The sequence below is a fragment of the Salmo salar genome, unplaced genomic scaffold, assembly GCF_905237065.1.
Source record: "Salmo salar unplaced genomic scaffold, Ssal_v3.1, whole genome shotgun sequence".
Lineage (NCBI taxonomy): Eukaryota > Metazoa > Chordata > Actinopteri > Salmoniformes > Salmonidae > Salmo > Salmo salar.
The window spans coordinates 256,109-272,574 of record NW_025548330.1 but is presented as its reverse complement, the minus strand read 5'-3'; the positions used below and the strand labels follow the sequence as shown (position 1 = coordinate 272,574).

The 16,466-nt window shown below is 44.3% G+C and overlaps 1 pseudogene across 1 annotated transcript; it reads right to left on the bottom strand.

Annotated features, from left to right (window-relative positions):
* Positions 1-1,090: 1,090 nt before the first annotated feature.
* On the bottom strand, positions 1,091-4,097 carry LOC123732899 (haptoglobin-like; annotated as a pseudogene). Its single transcript, XR_006763476.1, has 4 exons — positions 3,916-4,097; positions 3,475-3,587; positions 2,040-2,308; positions 1,091-1,854 (listed from the first exon to the last, which is right to left on the bottom strand). The product of XR_006763476.1 is annotated as a haptoglobin-like (transcript).
* Between the last annotated feature and the right edge of the window lie 12,369 nt (positions 4,098-16,466).

Below are 16,466 nucleotides of genomic sequence, written 5' to 3'. Positions count from 1 at the left end.
GAACTTGATAGAACTAAAAATGCATGTATTGTCTAACATAATGTCCTAGGAGTGTCATCTGATGGAGATTGTCAAAGGTTAGTGCATAATTTTAGCTGGTTTTCTGCTTTTGGTGATGCCTGTCTTTGAATTGACAAAACATTACACACAGCTATTGTCAATGTACTCTCCTAACATAATCTAACTTTATGCTTTCGCCGTAAAGCCTTTTTGAAATCGGACAACGTGGTTAGATTAAGGAGATGTTTATCTTTCAAAGGGTGTAAGATAGTTGTATTTTTGAGAAATTTGAATTATGACATTTAATAGTTTTCAAATTTGGCGCTCTTGATATTTCACCTGTTGTTGATAGGGTGTACCAGGGGTGGGACGCATGCCCCTAGTACATAGAGATTAAAGGAAAAAGCTTCTACCAGTCCGTGGTGAGTAATCCCAGTTCTGATGTCCAGTAGTTATTTTCGGTCGTAAGAGACGGTAGCAGCAACATTATGTACAAAATAAGTTAAAAAATAAGTTACAAACAACACAAAAAAATGAACAAAATAGCACAATTGATTACGGGCATGTAAAACATCAGCCATACTCTTCGGCACCATTTCTGAGATATCTCTTGTTGAAACTGAACAAATTGTGGTACAACAGGCTGCTCCAAAGCAAGAGAGCTATTAACTAGTGTTGAGCTGTGATGACAAGCCTTTTGTCTTCTGTATTTAAATTAGTCACTAACCAGGAGTGACATGACCTCCATTCCCCTGCTGGGAGGGATTCTAGACCCTCGTTTATGTAGCTCTATTTTAGAACAAGTTATTTCCTTCTTGAATGATTTTCATGACAAATCTACTAAAAAACCCTTGCTGGTCTCAACACAATATCCTCCTTGGCCAGATAACAATTTTCCTTAATAATTCCATTACTTAAATGAACTTCAAAATCGTCTCATGTCCTAGCTGTAGGTTACTTGTTTTAATGGCTCTAACATGCTCTAAGGTTCCAGCTTGTAGAGATGATCTAAAACATGTTTCCCAGCATTCTAAAAGGAGTTGAAGAAAATGTGAATAAAAGTTATAAGGTGAAACATCGGAAACCAAACTTCTTAGGAGAGATTAATTTATTGAAAATCCTTTGAAATCAACATCGGAAGACACACTCAATCAGGCGGGGGCACACACTCAATGAAAGTCGAAACTTGAGAGAGTTTTACAAGATCAAGTCAGAAAATTACTTTGTTAGCAAAGGCATAATGGAGATTATGAGCCCCGGCTCTCATATCTGAAACTGTGCTGAGTGGAGGCTACAACTGCCTCGAAAACATCTCAGACATTACACTGGAGCGGAGACTGGCTGATTTCTCACTGTCACCCCTGAGGACACTGTTGATCCAAGGCATGTAGGCAGAGAGCTTCATGTAGACAGCGTATTTCCTCACGGCACAGGCCTTATCGAAGGACAGGATCCCTGCAGCATACACTCTGCCGTCTTTGGGGTCCTGGACTGCCAGGGCACCGCCTGCATCCCCAAAGCACACATTCTCCTGGTACTTGCTGGCTCCAGTACAGAACATGTTGTCGTCTATGGTTGGAGTGCTGCCACCACGGTTGTACTCTGCCTTACAGAAGCTATGCGATGCCACAGGCAATACCAGGTGTTTCAGTGACTCAGCGGGGGTGAAGTGGACCCCCAACCCCAGCCTGTGATGATGCCTTTCTCCTGGGCTGCCTCAGCCAGGTCCTCACCCCTCTCAGGCAGAGGGATGGGCATCACAGCCTCGCTCAAGGTGAATGGCTCCTTCAGCTGAATCAGAGCCAGGTCGTTGTCCCAGTCTGACACGCTCTGGAAGCCTGGGTGCAGAACCACCTAGAAGGGGAAGGGAATAATTCATAGGACCTTTTTTTTGACGATCTACTGTATTTGTGCTCTAACTACCTATAAGACTGAAAATGATGATGTAGGTGAGAGAGCCCAGTGCAGTTCTGCTTGCTGTAAATACTGAATTGTCTGTATATTGTTTGAAAGAGATGGTAATGGGTATACTAGCTCACCTTTTCTACAGCAACTTCTTTGGAGTCATTGGCTTGGGAGTATCGCGTGATGCCTAGGTACACCTTGGGGATGATTGGTTCTTTCCCCTGGGTGTCCTGCCTACTCTTCCTGACAAACAAGTTCCTGCCAGCGGTCAGGACCCAGCGGTCAGAGATTAGAGCTCCCCCAGCGAAGCCCCCGTTCATGACGTTTTTACTCAGATAGACCATGGCCTGCCAGGGGACATGAGGGGCCAGGGTGCCCCCAACCATACGCCTGAAGCGCAGGTCTGGGCAAGAAACACAACAACATTATTTCTATACAATCTCTATATGGTTAAAACATCCCCAACTCAGCACCACCTAGCACTTACTGCTGTGCAACTCAAACACAACCATAAAAGATTATTGCAGAAAAATGAAATGTGCCTCAATACAATTCCAGCCTTGGTTTTAGTTTGAGTTTGAGTTTGCTAAAATCAACACTATTCACTTGAATACACATAGCATTTGGTAGTAGCTTTCTGGAACCTTTTTGCTTTGACCTGACAAAAGTTCAGTAAATTCATTAATCATCTACTATTATCTAAAAAAAATAAGTGTTGTCATGACTTGAGCCAGACAAGGCTAGCTTTCACAGAATTACCTTGGAGGTCACAATACGCAGAAACCTAGATGAGGATGGAATTAGTGTCATTTCTCTTCTCAAACATTTTCCTGAAACGTTTGATGAGAGGTGGATTTTGAGGAATTTTACTTTTCAAGGCTTTCATGCTCTGTAGATTTTCCTAATGACATATTTTACCATCCAGCTTGGAGGAAGCTGAGACTGAGGATCTCTCCTTCCTTTCCTCCCTGCTTGCCTTCTCTTTGATCCCTGTCATCTCATGTGTGTCGCTGCTGAATCGATTTTTAAGATAATCGGGATAATAGCTGTGAGCCGTGAGACTTAACAAGGTTCTCACTTGAAAGTGATGGTGACATCCTCATTTTGGCCACAGCTACTGTATTCTCCAACAGGCTGAATAGGAACAGCTTGTGTCTGCTCAGCTCAGAGTTGCGTAAGGGGATCCATAGTGAAGATTGGCTTCAGAACATCCGATGAGAGTGACAGTGTAATTGAAATGTGAGTGATATCCTTACACGAACCAGTCACAATGGGCCAGCAAATATAATATGTTTCGGAAATAGACAAATTGCACGTGTGAAAACACACGTGTAATGTGTAAGTCCAATATTTTTGGGCGATATTCTGCATCAATGGTGTCACTAACACCCACCTTAACATAGACATGGGACAAGAAAGGTTGTCAATGATCTTTGAAATGTACATGTTTTTGTTTGAAAACGTTTCATCCCTCTCACTTTGTTGACATTTCAATCTAAATCAGAAAAAGTAAGCCCGTATTGGCATAAGGCAGGGAGTTGGTTATGTGTCAGTTAGACAGATAGCTACCTGAATTGTCTGACATCTCATCAATTGATTTGGTATTGGTTTTGATTTTGATTTTGATTTTGTCCTGTTCCAGACAGACACAGGAGGCCGCGAGGAGCACTACCAGGAATGACCTGCGGACAGAAGGAACACATAAGTACAGTACACACACACAGAGCCAACTGACAGACAGCGCCCAAACACTCACTAGTACCACAACTAACGGTTCCTTTACTTAGGAAGTCTCTGGGCTTGCTTGTTAACCTATATTTAGAAAAGGTCTCTAGCTAGAGCAATTTGAATGTTTTTTGAAAGATTTAAGTAGCTGTGTTTCCCTGCCATTTTACAAAGATCCATTGTCCAAAGACATTTCAGAGATTCATTTGGATTGGTACTGCAATGACAACAATTGCCAGGCAACTAGGGTTTTGTTGAAGAAAGAATATGAAAAGTATAACATACCACATTTTGATGGAAATATCTGTTTATCAGTTTGTATGTTGAGCTGTGTCTCCTCTGTAAAGACGATGTACTCCGTGAGAAGTTATAGGACCAAGGCCTTATATCTGCTGAGGAGAGAACTCACCCCCTGTCTGCCCACCGCTGGGAATTTTGCTGGACACAGCTTCAGTTCTGATTCCCGAAAATCGGAGAGATTGCAAAATCTCTGTTCATGCCAACTCATTATTGGAATCGTGTCCAAACCCTAACCCTGACCCCATCTGGAGCTCAGCCACAGCCAACTAGTATCAGAGAAGACCATCTGAGGGATAAATCATTTCATAGGGTATGAATTATGAAATCAGAACAGGACACAGCACATCTATAATTTGTGTGTCAATTTGGTTTATTGAAAGTAAATGAGGTGCATATAAATGCCGCATCAGAGTGTGTTATTTAAAAAATGTGATACCGTCATAGTTGTTGTTGTTTGTTGTTGACTCACATTTGCTGTTTACGACTCACTTTGGTAACACTGTACTTGACATCCAGCGTCATAAAACATTATGACACAGTCATAACCATGTCATAATATGTCATAACAGCTGACATAACTTGTCATAGCCTGTTATAATATGGTCATAACACTGTTATGACACATATTTGGACCTGTTGTGACATATATTGAGTTATTTTATGGCTGGTTATAACACCTACATAAGAGTGTCAAAACCCACAAAACCTACCACACAAGGCAAACCATTCCATTACACCATAGCCTACATGTCAACAGTATGTTTATGTTATATACAAATGTTTGAAATTGACCATATTCAATTATTGTAGTTGCTCACACATTGATGTCAGACATTTTTTTTTTATAAACAAAAACATTTATTTCACCTTTATTTAACCAGGTGGCCAGTTGAGAACAAGTCCTTTATTTAACCAGGTGGGCCAGTTGAGAACAAGTCCTTTATTTAACCAGGTAGGCCAGTTGAGAACAAGTCCTATATTTAACCAGGTGGGCCAGTTGAGAACAAGTCCTTTATTTAACCAGGTAGGCCAGTTGAGAACAAGTCCTTTATTTAACCAGGTGGGCCAGTAGAGAACAAGTCCTTTATTTAACCAGGTAGGCCAGTTGAGAACAAGTCCTTTATTTAACCAGGTGGGCCAGTTGAGAACAAGTCCTTTATTTAACCAGGTAGGCCAGTTGAGAACAAGTCCTTTATTTAACCAGGTGGGCCAGTTGAGAACAAGTCCTTTATTTAACCAGGTAGGCCAGTTGAGAACAAGTCCTTTATTTAACCAGGTGGGCCAGTTGAGAACAAGTCCTTTATTTAACCAGGTAGGCCAGTTGAGAACAAGTCCTTTATTTAACCAGGTAGGCCAGTTGAGAACAAGTCCTTTATTTAACCAGGTAGGCTAGTTGAGAACAAGTTCTCATTTACAACTGCGACCTGGCCAAGATAAAGCAAAGCAGTTCGACACAAACAACAACACAGAGTTACACATGGAATAAACAGAAGTACAGTCAATAACACAATAAAAAAATCCAGTGTTATTAACACTGGAGTGATAGATGTGCAGATGATGATGTGCAAGTAGAAATACTGGTGTGCAAAAGAACAAAAAAAGTAAATAAAACAATATGGGGATGGGTTGGCGCCCCCCCCCCTTGGGTTGTGCCATGGCGGAGATCTTTGTGGGCTATACTCGGCCTTGTCTTCGGTGAGTTGGTGGTTGTAGACATCCCTCTAGTGGTGTGGGGGCTGTGCTTTGGCAAAGTGGGTGGGGTTATATCCTGCCTGTTTGGCCCTGTCCGGGGGCATCATCGGATGGTGCCACAGTGTCTTCTGATCCCTCCTGTCTCAGCCTCCAGTATTTATGCTGCAGTAGTTTATGTGTCGGGGGGCTAGGGTCAGTCTGTTACATCTGGAGTATTTCTCTTGTCTTATCCGGTGTCCTGTGTGAATGTAAATATGCTCTCTCTAATTCTCTCTTTCTCTCTTTCTTTCTTTCTCTCGGAGGACCTGAGCCCTAGGACCATGCCTCAGGACTACCTGGCATGATGACTCCTTGCTGTCCCCAGTCCACCTGGCCATGCTGCTGCTCCAGTTTCAACTGTTCTGCCTGCGGCTACGGAACCCTGACCTGTTCACCGGACGTACTTGTTGCACCCTCGACAACTACAATGATTATTATTATCTGACCATGCTGGTCATTTATTAACATTTTAACATCTTGACCATGTTCTGTTATAATATCCACCCGGCACAGCCAGAAGAGGACTGGCCACCCCTCATATTCTGGTTCCTCTCTAGGTTTCTTCCTAGGTTTTTGGCCTTTCTAGGGAGTTTTTCCTAGGGAGTTTTTCCTAGCCACCGTGCTTCTTTCACATGCATTGCTTGCTGTTTGGGGTTTTAGGCTGGGTTTCTGTACAGCACTTTGAGATTTCAGCTGATGTACGAAGGGCTATATAAATACATTTGATTTGATTTGATTTGTAGGTAGTTGGATGGGCTATTTACAGATGGGCTATGTACAGCTGCAATGATCGGTAAGCTGCTCAGATAGCTGATGCTTGAAGTTAGCCAGGGAGCTATACCGTTGAAGTTGGAGGTTTACATACACCTTACCCAAATACATTTAAACTCAGTTTTTCACAATTCCTGACATTTAATTCTAGTAAAAGTTCCCTGTCTTAGGTCAGTTAGGATCACCACTTTATGTTAAGACTGTGAAATGTCAGAAAGATAGTAGGGAGAATAATTTATTTCAGCTTTTATTTCTTTCATCGCATTCCCAGTGGGTCAGAAGTTTACATACACTCAATTAGTATTTGGTAGCATTGCCTTTAAATTGTTTAACTTGGGTCAAAGGTTTTGGGTAGCCTTCCTCAAGCTTCCCACAATATGTTGGGTGAATTTTGCCCCATTCCTCCTGACAGAGTTGGTGTAACTGAGTCAGGTTTGTAGACCTTGCTCGCACACACTTTTTTCAGTTCTGCCCACACATTTTCTATAGGATTGAGGTCAGGGCTTTGTGATCGCCACTCCAATACATTAACTTTGTTTGTCCTTAAGCCATTTTGCCACAACATTGGAAGTATGTTTGGGGTCATTGTCCATTTGGAAGACCCATTTGAGACCAAGCTTTAACTTCCTGACTGATGTCTTGAGATGTTGCTTCAATATGTCCACATAATTTTCCTACCTCATGATGCCATCTATTTTGTGAAGTGCACCAGTCCCTCCTGCAGCAAAGCACCCCCACAACATGATGCTGCCACCCCCGTGCTTCACAGTTGGGATGGTATTCTTCGGCTTGCAAGCCTCCCCCTTTTTCCTCCAAACAGAACGATGGTCATTATGGCCAACAGTTCTATTTTTGTTTCATCAGATCAGAGGACATTTCTCCAAAAAGTATGATATTTGTCCCCATGTGCAGTTGCAAACTGTAGTCTGGCTTTTTTTATGGTGGTTTTGGAGCAGTGGCTTCTTCCTTTCTGAGTGGCCTTATGTTGATATAGGACTCGTTTTACTGTGGATATAGATACTTTTGTACCTGTTTCCTCCACCATCTTCACAAGGTCCTTTGTGTTGTTCTGGGATTGATTTGCACTTTTTGCACCAAAGTACGTTCATCTCTAGGAGATTTTCACCAAAGTTGATTTGTCACGTGCGCTGAATACAGCAGGTGTAGACCTTACAGTGAAATGCTTACTTACAGGCTCTAACCAATAGTGCATAAAAGGTATTAGGTGAGCAACAGGTAAGTAAAGAAATAAAACAACAGTAAAAAGACAGGCTATATACAGTAGCGAGGCTATAAAAGTAGCGAGGCTACATACAGACACCGGTTAGTCAGGCTGATTGAGGTAGTATGTACATGTAGATATGGTTAAAGTGACTATGCATATATGATGAACAGAGAGTAGCAGTAGCGTAAAAGAGGGGTTGGCGGGTGGTGGGTGGGACACAATGCAGATAGTCCGGGTAGCCATTTGATTACCTGTTCAGGAGTCTTATGGCTTGGGGGTAAAAACTGTTGAGAAGCCTTTTTGTCCTAGACTTGGCACTCCGGTACCGCTTGCCATGCGGTAGTAGAGAGAACAGTCTATGACTGGGGTTGCTGGGGTCTTTGACAATTTTTAGGCCCTTCCTCTGACATTGCCTGGTGTAGAGGTCCTGGATGGCAGGCAGCTTAGCCCCAGTGATGTACTGGGCCGTATGCACTACCCTCTGTAGTGCCTTGCGGTCAGAGGCCGAGTAGTTGCCATACCAGGCAGTGATGCAACCAGTCAGGATGCTATCGATGTTGCAGCTGTAGAACCTTTTGAGAATCTCAGGACCAATATCAAATCTTTTTAGTTTCCTGAGGGGGAATAGGCTTTGTCGTGCCCTCTTCACGACTGTCATGGTGTGTTTGGATCATTCTAGTTTGTTGTTGATGTGGACACCAAGGAACTTGAAGCTCTCAACCTGCTCCACTACAGCCCCGTTGATGAGAATGGGGGCGTGCTCGGTCCTCCTTTTCCTGTGGTCCACAATCATCTCCTTAGTCTTGGTTACGTTGAGGGATAGGTTGTTATTCTGGCACCACCTGGCTAGGTCTCTGACCTCCTCCCTATAGGCTGTCTCGTCGTTGTCGGTGATCAGGCCTACCACTGTTGTGTCGACTGCAAACTTAACCTCTATGGGCTAGGCGGGACGAATTCGTCCCACCTACGTAACAGCCACTTGAAGCCTGTGGCGCGATTTTCAAAACCTTAAAAATCCTATTACTTCAATTTCTCAAACATATGACTATTTTACAGTTATTTAAAGACAAGACTCTCGTTAATCTAACCACACTGTCCGATTTCAAAAAGGCTTTACAACGAAAGCAAAACATTAGATTATGTCAGCAGAGTACCCAGCCAGAAATAATCAGACACCCATTTTTCAAGCTAGCATATAATGTCACCAAAACCCAGAAGACAGCTAAATGCAGCACTCACCTTCGATGATCTTCATCAGATGACAACCCTAGGACATTATGTTATACAATACATGCATGTTTTGTTCAATCAAGTTCATATTTATATCAAAAACCAGCTTTTTACATTAGCATGTGACGTTCAGAACTAGCATACCCCCCGCAAACTTCCGGGGAATTCGCTAACATTTTACTAAATTACTCACGATAAACGTTCACAAAAAGCATAACAATTATTTTAAGAATTATAGATACAGACCTCCTCTATGCACTCGATATGTCCGATTTTAAAATAGCTTTTTGGTGAAAGCACATTTTGCAATATTCTAAGTACATAGCCCAGGCATCACGGGCTAGCTATTTAGACACCCGGCAAGTTTAGCACTCACCATAATCATATTTACTATTATAAAAGTTTGATTACCTTTTGTTGTCTTCGTCAGAATGCACTCCCAGGACTGCTACTTCAATAACAAATGTTGGTTTGGTCCAAAATAATCCATCGTTATATCCGAATAGCGGCGTTTTGTTCGTGCGTTCCAGACACTATCCGAAATGGTAAAGAAGGGTCGCGCGCATGGCGCAATTCGTGACAAAAAAATTCTAAATATTCCATTACCGTACTTCGAAGCATGTCAACCGCTGTTTAAAATCAATTTTTACGCCATTTTTCTCGTAGAAAAGCGATAATATTCCGACAGGGAATCTCCTTTTCGGCAAACAGAGGAAAAAAATCACAAAGGCGGGGGCGGTCGGGTCACGCGCATAACCCCAGAGTCCCTTGATCGGCCACTTGAGAAAGGCGATAATGTGTTTCAGCCTGGGGCTGGAATGACGACATTCTGTTTTTCCCGGGCTCTAAGCGCCTATGGACGACGTAGGAAGTGTCACGTTAGAGCAGAGATCCTTAGTAAAAGATAGAGATGGAAAAGAAGTTCAAGAAATGGTCAGACAGGCCACTTCCTGTAAAGGAATCTCTCAGGTTTTGACCTGCCATTTGAGTTCTGTTATACTCACAGACACCATTCAAACAGTTTTCGAAACTTTAGGGTGTTTTATATCCATATGTAATAAGTATATGCATATTCTAGTTACTGGGTAGGAGTGGTAACCAGATTAAATCGGGTATGTTTTTTATCCAGCCGTGTCAATACTGCCCCCTAGCCCTAACAGGTTAATGATTAGGTTGGAGTCGTGCCTGGCCATGCAGTCATGGGTGAACAAGGAGTACAGGAGGGGACTGAGCACACACCCCTGGGGAGCTCCAGTGTTGAGGACCAGCGTGGCAGATGTGTTGCTACCTACCCTCACCACCTGGCCCGTCAGGAAGTCCAGGATCCAGTTGCAGAGGGAGGTGTTTAGTCCCAGGATCCTTAGCTTAGTGATGAACTTTGAGGGTACTATGGTGTTGAACGCTGAGCTGTAGTCAATGAACAGCATTCTCACATAAGTGTTCCTTTTATCCAGGTGGGAAAGGGCAGTGTGGAGTGCAATAGAGATTGCATCATCTGTGGATCTGTTTGGGCGGTATGCAAATTGGAGTGGGTCTAGGGTTTCTGGGATAATGGTGTTGATGTGAGCCATTACCAACCTTTCAAAGCACTTCACAGCTACAGACGTGAGTGCGTGAGTCATTTAGACAGGTTGCCTTTGTGTTCTTGGGCACTGGGACTATGGTGGTCTTTTTGAAAGTTGTTGGTATTACAGACTCAATCAGGGACATGTTGAAAATGTCAGTGAAGACACTTGCCAGTTGGTCAGCACATGCCAGGAGCACACATCCTGGTAATCCATCTGGCCCCGCAGCCTTGTGTATGTTATTTTTTATTATTTTTTACCCCTTTTTTTCTCCCCAATTTCATGGTATCCAATTGGTAGTAGTGACAGTCTTGTCTCTTTGCTGCAACTCCCGTACTGACTCGGGAGAGGCAAAGGTCAAGAGCCATCCTCCAAAACACAACCCAACCTAGCCGCACTGCTTCTTGACACAATGCACATCCAACCCGGAAGCCAGCCACACCAATGTGTCGGAGGAAACACCGTACACCTGGCGACCTGGTCAGCGTGCACTGCGCCCGGCCCGACACAGGAGTCGCTAGTGCGCGATGAGACAAGGATATCCCTGCCGGCCAAACCCTCCCTAACCCGGACGATGCTGGGCCAATTGTGCACTGCCCCATGGGCCTCCCGGTCGCTGCCGGCTGCGACAGAGCCTAGGCTCAAACCTCGAATCTCTGGTGGCACAGCTAGCACCTTAGACCACTGCGCCACCCGGGAGGCTAGCCTTGTGTATGTTGACCTGTTTAAAGGTCTTACTCACGTCGGCTACGGAGAGCATGATCACACAGTCGTCCGGAACAGCTGATGCTCTCATGCATGCCTCAGTGTTGCTTGCCTCGAAGTGAGCATAGAAGTGATTTAGCTCATCTGGTAGGCTCGTGTCACTGGGCAGCTTGCGGCTGTGCTTCCCTTTGTAGTCTGTAATAGTTTGCAAGCCCTGCCACATAAGACGAGCATCGGAGCCAGTGTAATATGATTCAATCTTAGCCCTGTATTGACACTTTGCCTGTTTGATGGTTTGTCACAGGGCATAGCAGGATTTCTTATGAGCTTCCGGGTTAGAGTCCCGCACCTTGAAAGCGGCAGCTCTACCCTTTAGCTCAGTGCGAATGTTGCCTGTAATCCATGGCTTCTGGTTGGGGTATGTACATACAGTCACTGTGGGGACGACGTCCCCGATGCACTTATTGATGAAGCCAGTGACTGATGTGGTGTACTCCTCAATGCCATCGTTAGAATCCCAGAACATGTTCCAGTCTGTGATAGCAAAACAGTCCTGTAGTTTAGCATCTGCTTCATCTGACCACTTTTTTATTGACCGAGTCACTGCTGCTTCCTGCTTTCATTTTTGCTTATAAGCAGGCATCAGGAGGACAGAGTTGTGGCCGGATTTACCAAATGGAGGGCGAGGGAGAGCTTTGTATGCGTCTCTGTCTGTGGAGTAAAGGTGATCTAGAATTTTTTTCCCTCTGGATGCACATTTAACATGTTGATATAAATTTGGTAGAACTGATTTAAGTTTCCCTGCATTAAAGTCTCCGGCCACTAGGAGCTCCACCTCTGGGTGAGTGGTTTCCTGTTTACTTATTTCCTTATACAGCTGACTGAGTTCCAGCTTTGTGAAATCATGTGAATTCCACTTGGCTGTTGACAGAGGGAGAGAGAACAGGTAGCCTAATAGTGTAAAGTTGAGTAGACTATTAGTCTGTCCCTTTGCCATGCTTCTTGTCTCTCAACAACATTAGGAAAAGTCCAGCCTTGCAACTAAAGAATTTGCTGGTGTTGGGGAAAGAAATTGTAGTATTATGTGACTTTCTTCCACTGGGAGATCTGGTCATTATCTGATGTATTCAATTCTGAGTTTGCATCCCAATATTACACTTTATATACGTCATAGAATACTGAATATAACAAAACTGTTAGACATAGAAACACCGGATTTTCTGCATTAAAAAAAATCGAAAAATGTTTATAAATGATTAAATTATGAAATATAAGAATATCACTCCACCCGTGAGGCCACTAGATAATTTGACTGCAGGACAGGGCTACTACCACATCCCAGTTGAAAGCACCTTCTGACATGCATCAGTGTGCGATCTCATTCTTATGGCCACTCGTTGGAGTGGAGTAGTTTGTTCATAGCCATCCTCCTTTTTGTCCGTGCAAAATTATTTTGCTATAGTATCGATTAAATGTAAAATGAGAGGCTTTCATTGACAAACAGAAAAAAAGCTGCAGTGCTTTGTAGCAAAGAGGTGAGCGTACAACGTACAGTATGTTGTCGTGTACTTATATTGCTGTAGATCAAGGGATTGATACTGGCTGAACAGTATCATGTACCTCATCAGTGTAATTAAAGCATATACAACAGCCATTGTTAATAGGAACTGTGTCAGGGCTAACGAGTTAGCAGATTGTCTCTCAGATGGTCTCATCGGTATCATTCATTCATGTTTCTGAAACAAGTGGGCGGGCTGGCATAACGCAATGACTGATGCAAGGACAGAGGGATGGATTGCCTGGCACTGTAATGCTGTTGATGTCTCTGAACTGTCATGCTCTTAGTGCCTGATGTTACATAAGACTGGTAACGTCATTGTGGCTCTATGTCACACTGTCACAACCACTGATTGTCCTTAGTGCTTGTGATTCCAGACTGGAACCTGTGTGTTGTGTTGGGTATCACACTACAGGACAGGACATGATGTACAGGTACGTGTACAGATAAAAACACCCATCTGCCAGCAGCCATTACATTACATTTAGCATTTCACGTGTGTGTGTGTGTGTGTGTGTGTGTGTGTGTGTGTGTGTGTGTGTGTGTGTGTGTGTGTGTGTGTGTGTGTGTGTGTGTGTGTGTGTGTCAAATCAAATGTTATTTGTTACATGCGCCAAATACAACAGTGAAATGCTTACTTACAAACTCTTTCCCAAAGATGTAGAGTTTTAGATAAAATGATAAAAAAAAGCGAGAAATAAAACACACAAGCATGAAGCTATATACAAGGAGTACCAATACCATATCAATGTGCAGGGATACGTGGTAGTTGAGGTAAATATGTACATGTACAGGAGGCTGGGGCTCCCGAGTGGCACAGCGGTCTAAGGCACTGCATCTCAGTGCAAGAGGTGTCACTACAGTCCCTGGTTTGAATCCAGGCTGTATCACATCCGGCCGTGATTGAAAGTCCCATAGAGCGGCGCACAATTGGCCCGGTGTCGTCCGGGTTTGGCCGGGTAGGCTGTCATTGTGAATAAGAATTTGTTCTTAACTGACTTGCCTAGTTAAATAAAGGTTAAATAAATATACACTGCTCAAAAAAATAAAGGGAACATTTAAACAACACAATGTAACTCCAAGTCAATCACACTTCTGTGAAATCAAACTGTCCACTTAGGAAGAAACACTGATTGACAATACATTTCACATGCTGTTGTGCAAATGGAATAGACAACAGGTGGAAATTATAGGCAATTAGCAAGACACCCCCAATAAAGGAGTGGTTCTGCAGGTGGGGACCACAGACCACTTCTCAGTTCCTATGCTTCCTGGCTGATGTTTTGGTCACTTTTGAATGCTGACGGTACTTTCACTCTAGTGGTAGCATGAGACGGAGTCTACAACCCACACAAGTGGCTCAGGTAGTGCAGCTCATCCAGGATGGCACATCAATGCGAGCTGTGGCAAGAAGGTTTGCTGTGTCTGTCAGCGTAGTGTCCAGAGCATGGAGGCGCTACCAGGAGACAGGCCAGAACATCAGGAGATGTGGAGGAGGCCGTAGGAGGGCAACAACCCAGCAGCAGGACCGCTACCTCCGCCTTTGTGCAAGGAGGAGCAGGAGAAGCACTGCCAGAGCCCTGCAAAATGACCTCCAGCAGGCCACAAATGTGCGTGTGTCTGCTCAAACGGTCAGAAACAGACTCCATGAGGGTGGTATGAGGGCCCGACGTCCACAGGTGGGGGTTGTGCTTACAGCCCAACACCGTGCAGGACGTTTGGCATTTGCCAGAGAACACCAAGATTGGCAAATTCGCCACTGGCGCCCTGTGCTCTTTACAGATGAAAGCAGATTCACACTGAGAACGTGACAGACGTGAAAGAGTCTGGAGACGCCGTGGAGAACGTTCTGCTACCTGCAACATCCTCCAGCATGACCGGTTTGGCGGTGGGTCAGTCATGGTGTGGGGTGGCATTTCTTTGGGGGGCCGCACAGCCCTCCATGTGCTCGCCAGAGGTAGCCTGACTGCCATTAGGTACCGAGATGAGATCCTCAGACCCCTTATGAGACCATATGCTGGTGCGGTTGGCCCTGGGTTCCTCCTAATGCAAGACAATGCTAGACCTCATGTGGCTGGAGTGTGTCAGCAGTTCCTGCAAGAGGAAGGCATTGATGCTATGGACTGGCCCGCCCGTTCCCCAGACCTGAATCGAATTGGGCACATCTGGGACATCATGTCTCACTCCATCCACCAACGCCACATTGTACCACAGACTGTCCAGGAGTTGGCGGATGCTTTAGTCCAGGTCTGGGAGGAGATCCCTCAGGAGACCATCCGCCACCTCATCAGGAGCATGCCCAGGCGTTGTAGGGAGGTCATACAGGCACGTGGAGGCCACACACACTACTGAGCCTCATTTTGACTTGTTTTAAGGACATTACATGAAAGTTGGATCAGCCTGTAGTGTGGTTTTCCACTTTAATTTTGAGTGTGACTCCAAATCCAGACCTCCATGGGTTGATAAATTGGATTTCCATTGATTATTTTTGTGTGATTCTGTTGTCAGCACATTCAACTATGTAAAGAAAAAAGTATTTAATAAGATTATTTCTTTCATTCAGATCTAGGATGTGTTGTTTAAGTGTTCCCTTTATTTTTTTGAGCAGTATATATATAAATATAATAATAAGAGTGAAAAGTAGCAGCAGTGCATATGCTGGGTGTGAGTCTGTGGTGGCGTGTGTGTGTGTGTGTGTGTGTATGTGACATCAGTATGCGTGAGTGTGTTATGTGTGTGTGTTGTGTGTGTGGATAGAGACATGTGTATGTGTATATAGCCAGTGCAGGTAGAGTCAGTACAGATAGTCTGAGAAGCTATTCAGCAGTCGAATTGCTTTCAAGATAGAAGCTATCTTGGAGCCTGTTGGTCTGAGACCCGTTGCTCCGGTAGCACAGAGAACAGTCCATGTGCTTAGGTGGCTGAAGTCTTTGGCAATTTCCTGGGCCTTCCTTAGACACCGCCTGGTATAAACGTCCAGGATGGCATGGAGTTCGGCCCCAGAGAAGTACTAGGCTGTCCGCACCACCCTCTGTAGAGCCTTGTGGTCAAGGGCGGTGCAGTTGCCATACCAGACGGCGAAGCAGCCAGTCAAGATGCTCTCATTGGTGCAGCTTTAGAACTTCTTGAGTATCTGAGGACCAAATCTCTCTGTGTGTGTGTGTGTGTGTGTGTGTGTGTGTGTGTGTGTGTGTGTGTGTCTGTGTGTGTCTGTGTGTGTGTGTGTGTGTGTGTGTGTGTGTGTGTGTGTGTGTGTGTGTGTGTGTGTGTGTGTGTGTGTGTGTGTGTGTGTGTGTGTGTGTGTGTGTGTGTGTGTGTGTGTGTGTGTGTGTGTGTGTAGTGTATAGTGTGTGTGTGTGTGTGTGTGTGTGTGTGTGTGTGTGTGTGTGTGTGTGTGTGTGTGTGTGTGTGTGTGTGTGTGTGTGTGTGTGTGTGTGTGTGTGTGTGTGTGTCTTCTTTGTTATTGTTTTTGTTTTGTTGTTGAAACAGAGGAGAGGAGACTCCGGCAGCGACGTCAGAAAATTGCAGTACATATTGTGCTGTTCTATCACGCATGCAATAATGTCAGAGGGAAAAACAGTGTTGGTTTGTATGCAGTAACTTCTTTGTTGTTGTAATCCCAAACGGATGTGGCAGTTTCACCAATTAAGGATTCCAGCTGTAGCCCTTTCCTGCAGTCAAATGACCTAGTGGCCTCAAAAAGGAGGATGGTTATGAACAAACCACTCCTACGAGTGGAGTACTTTTGTTT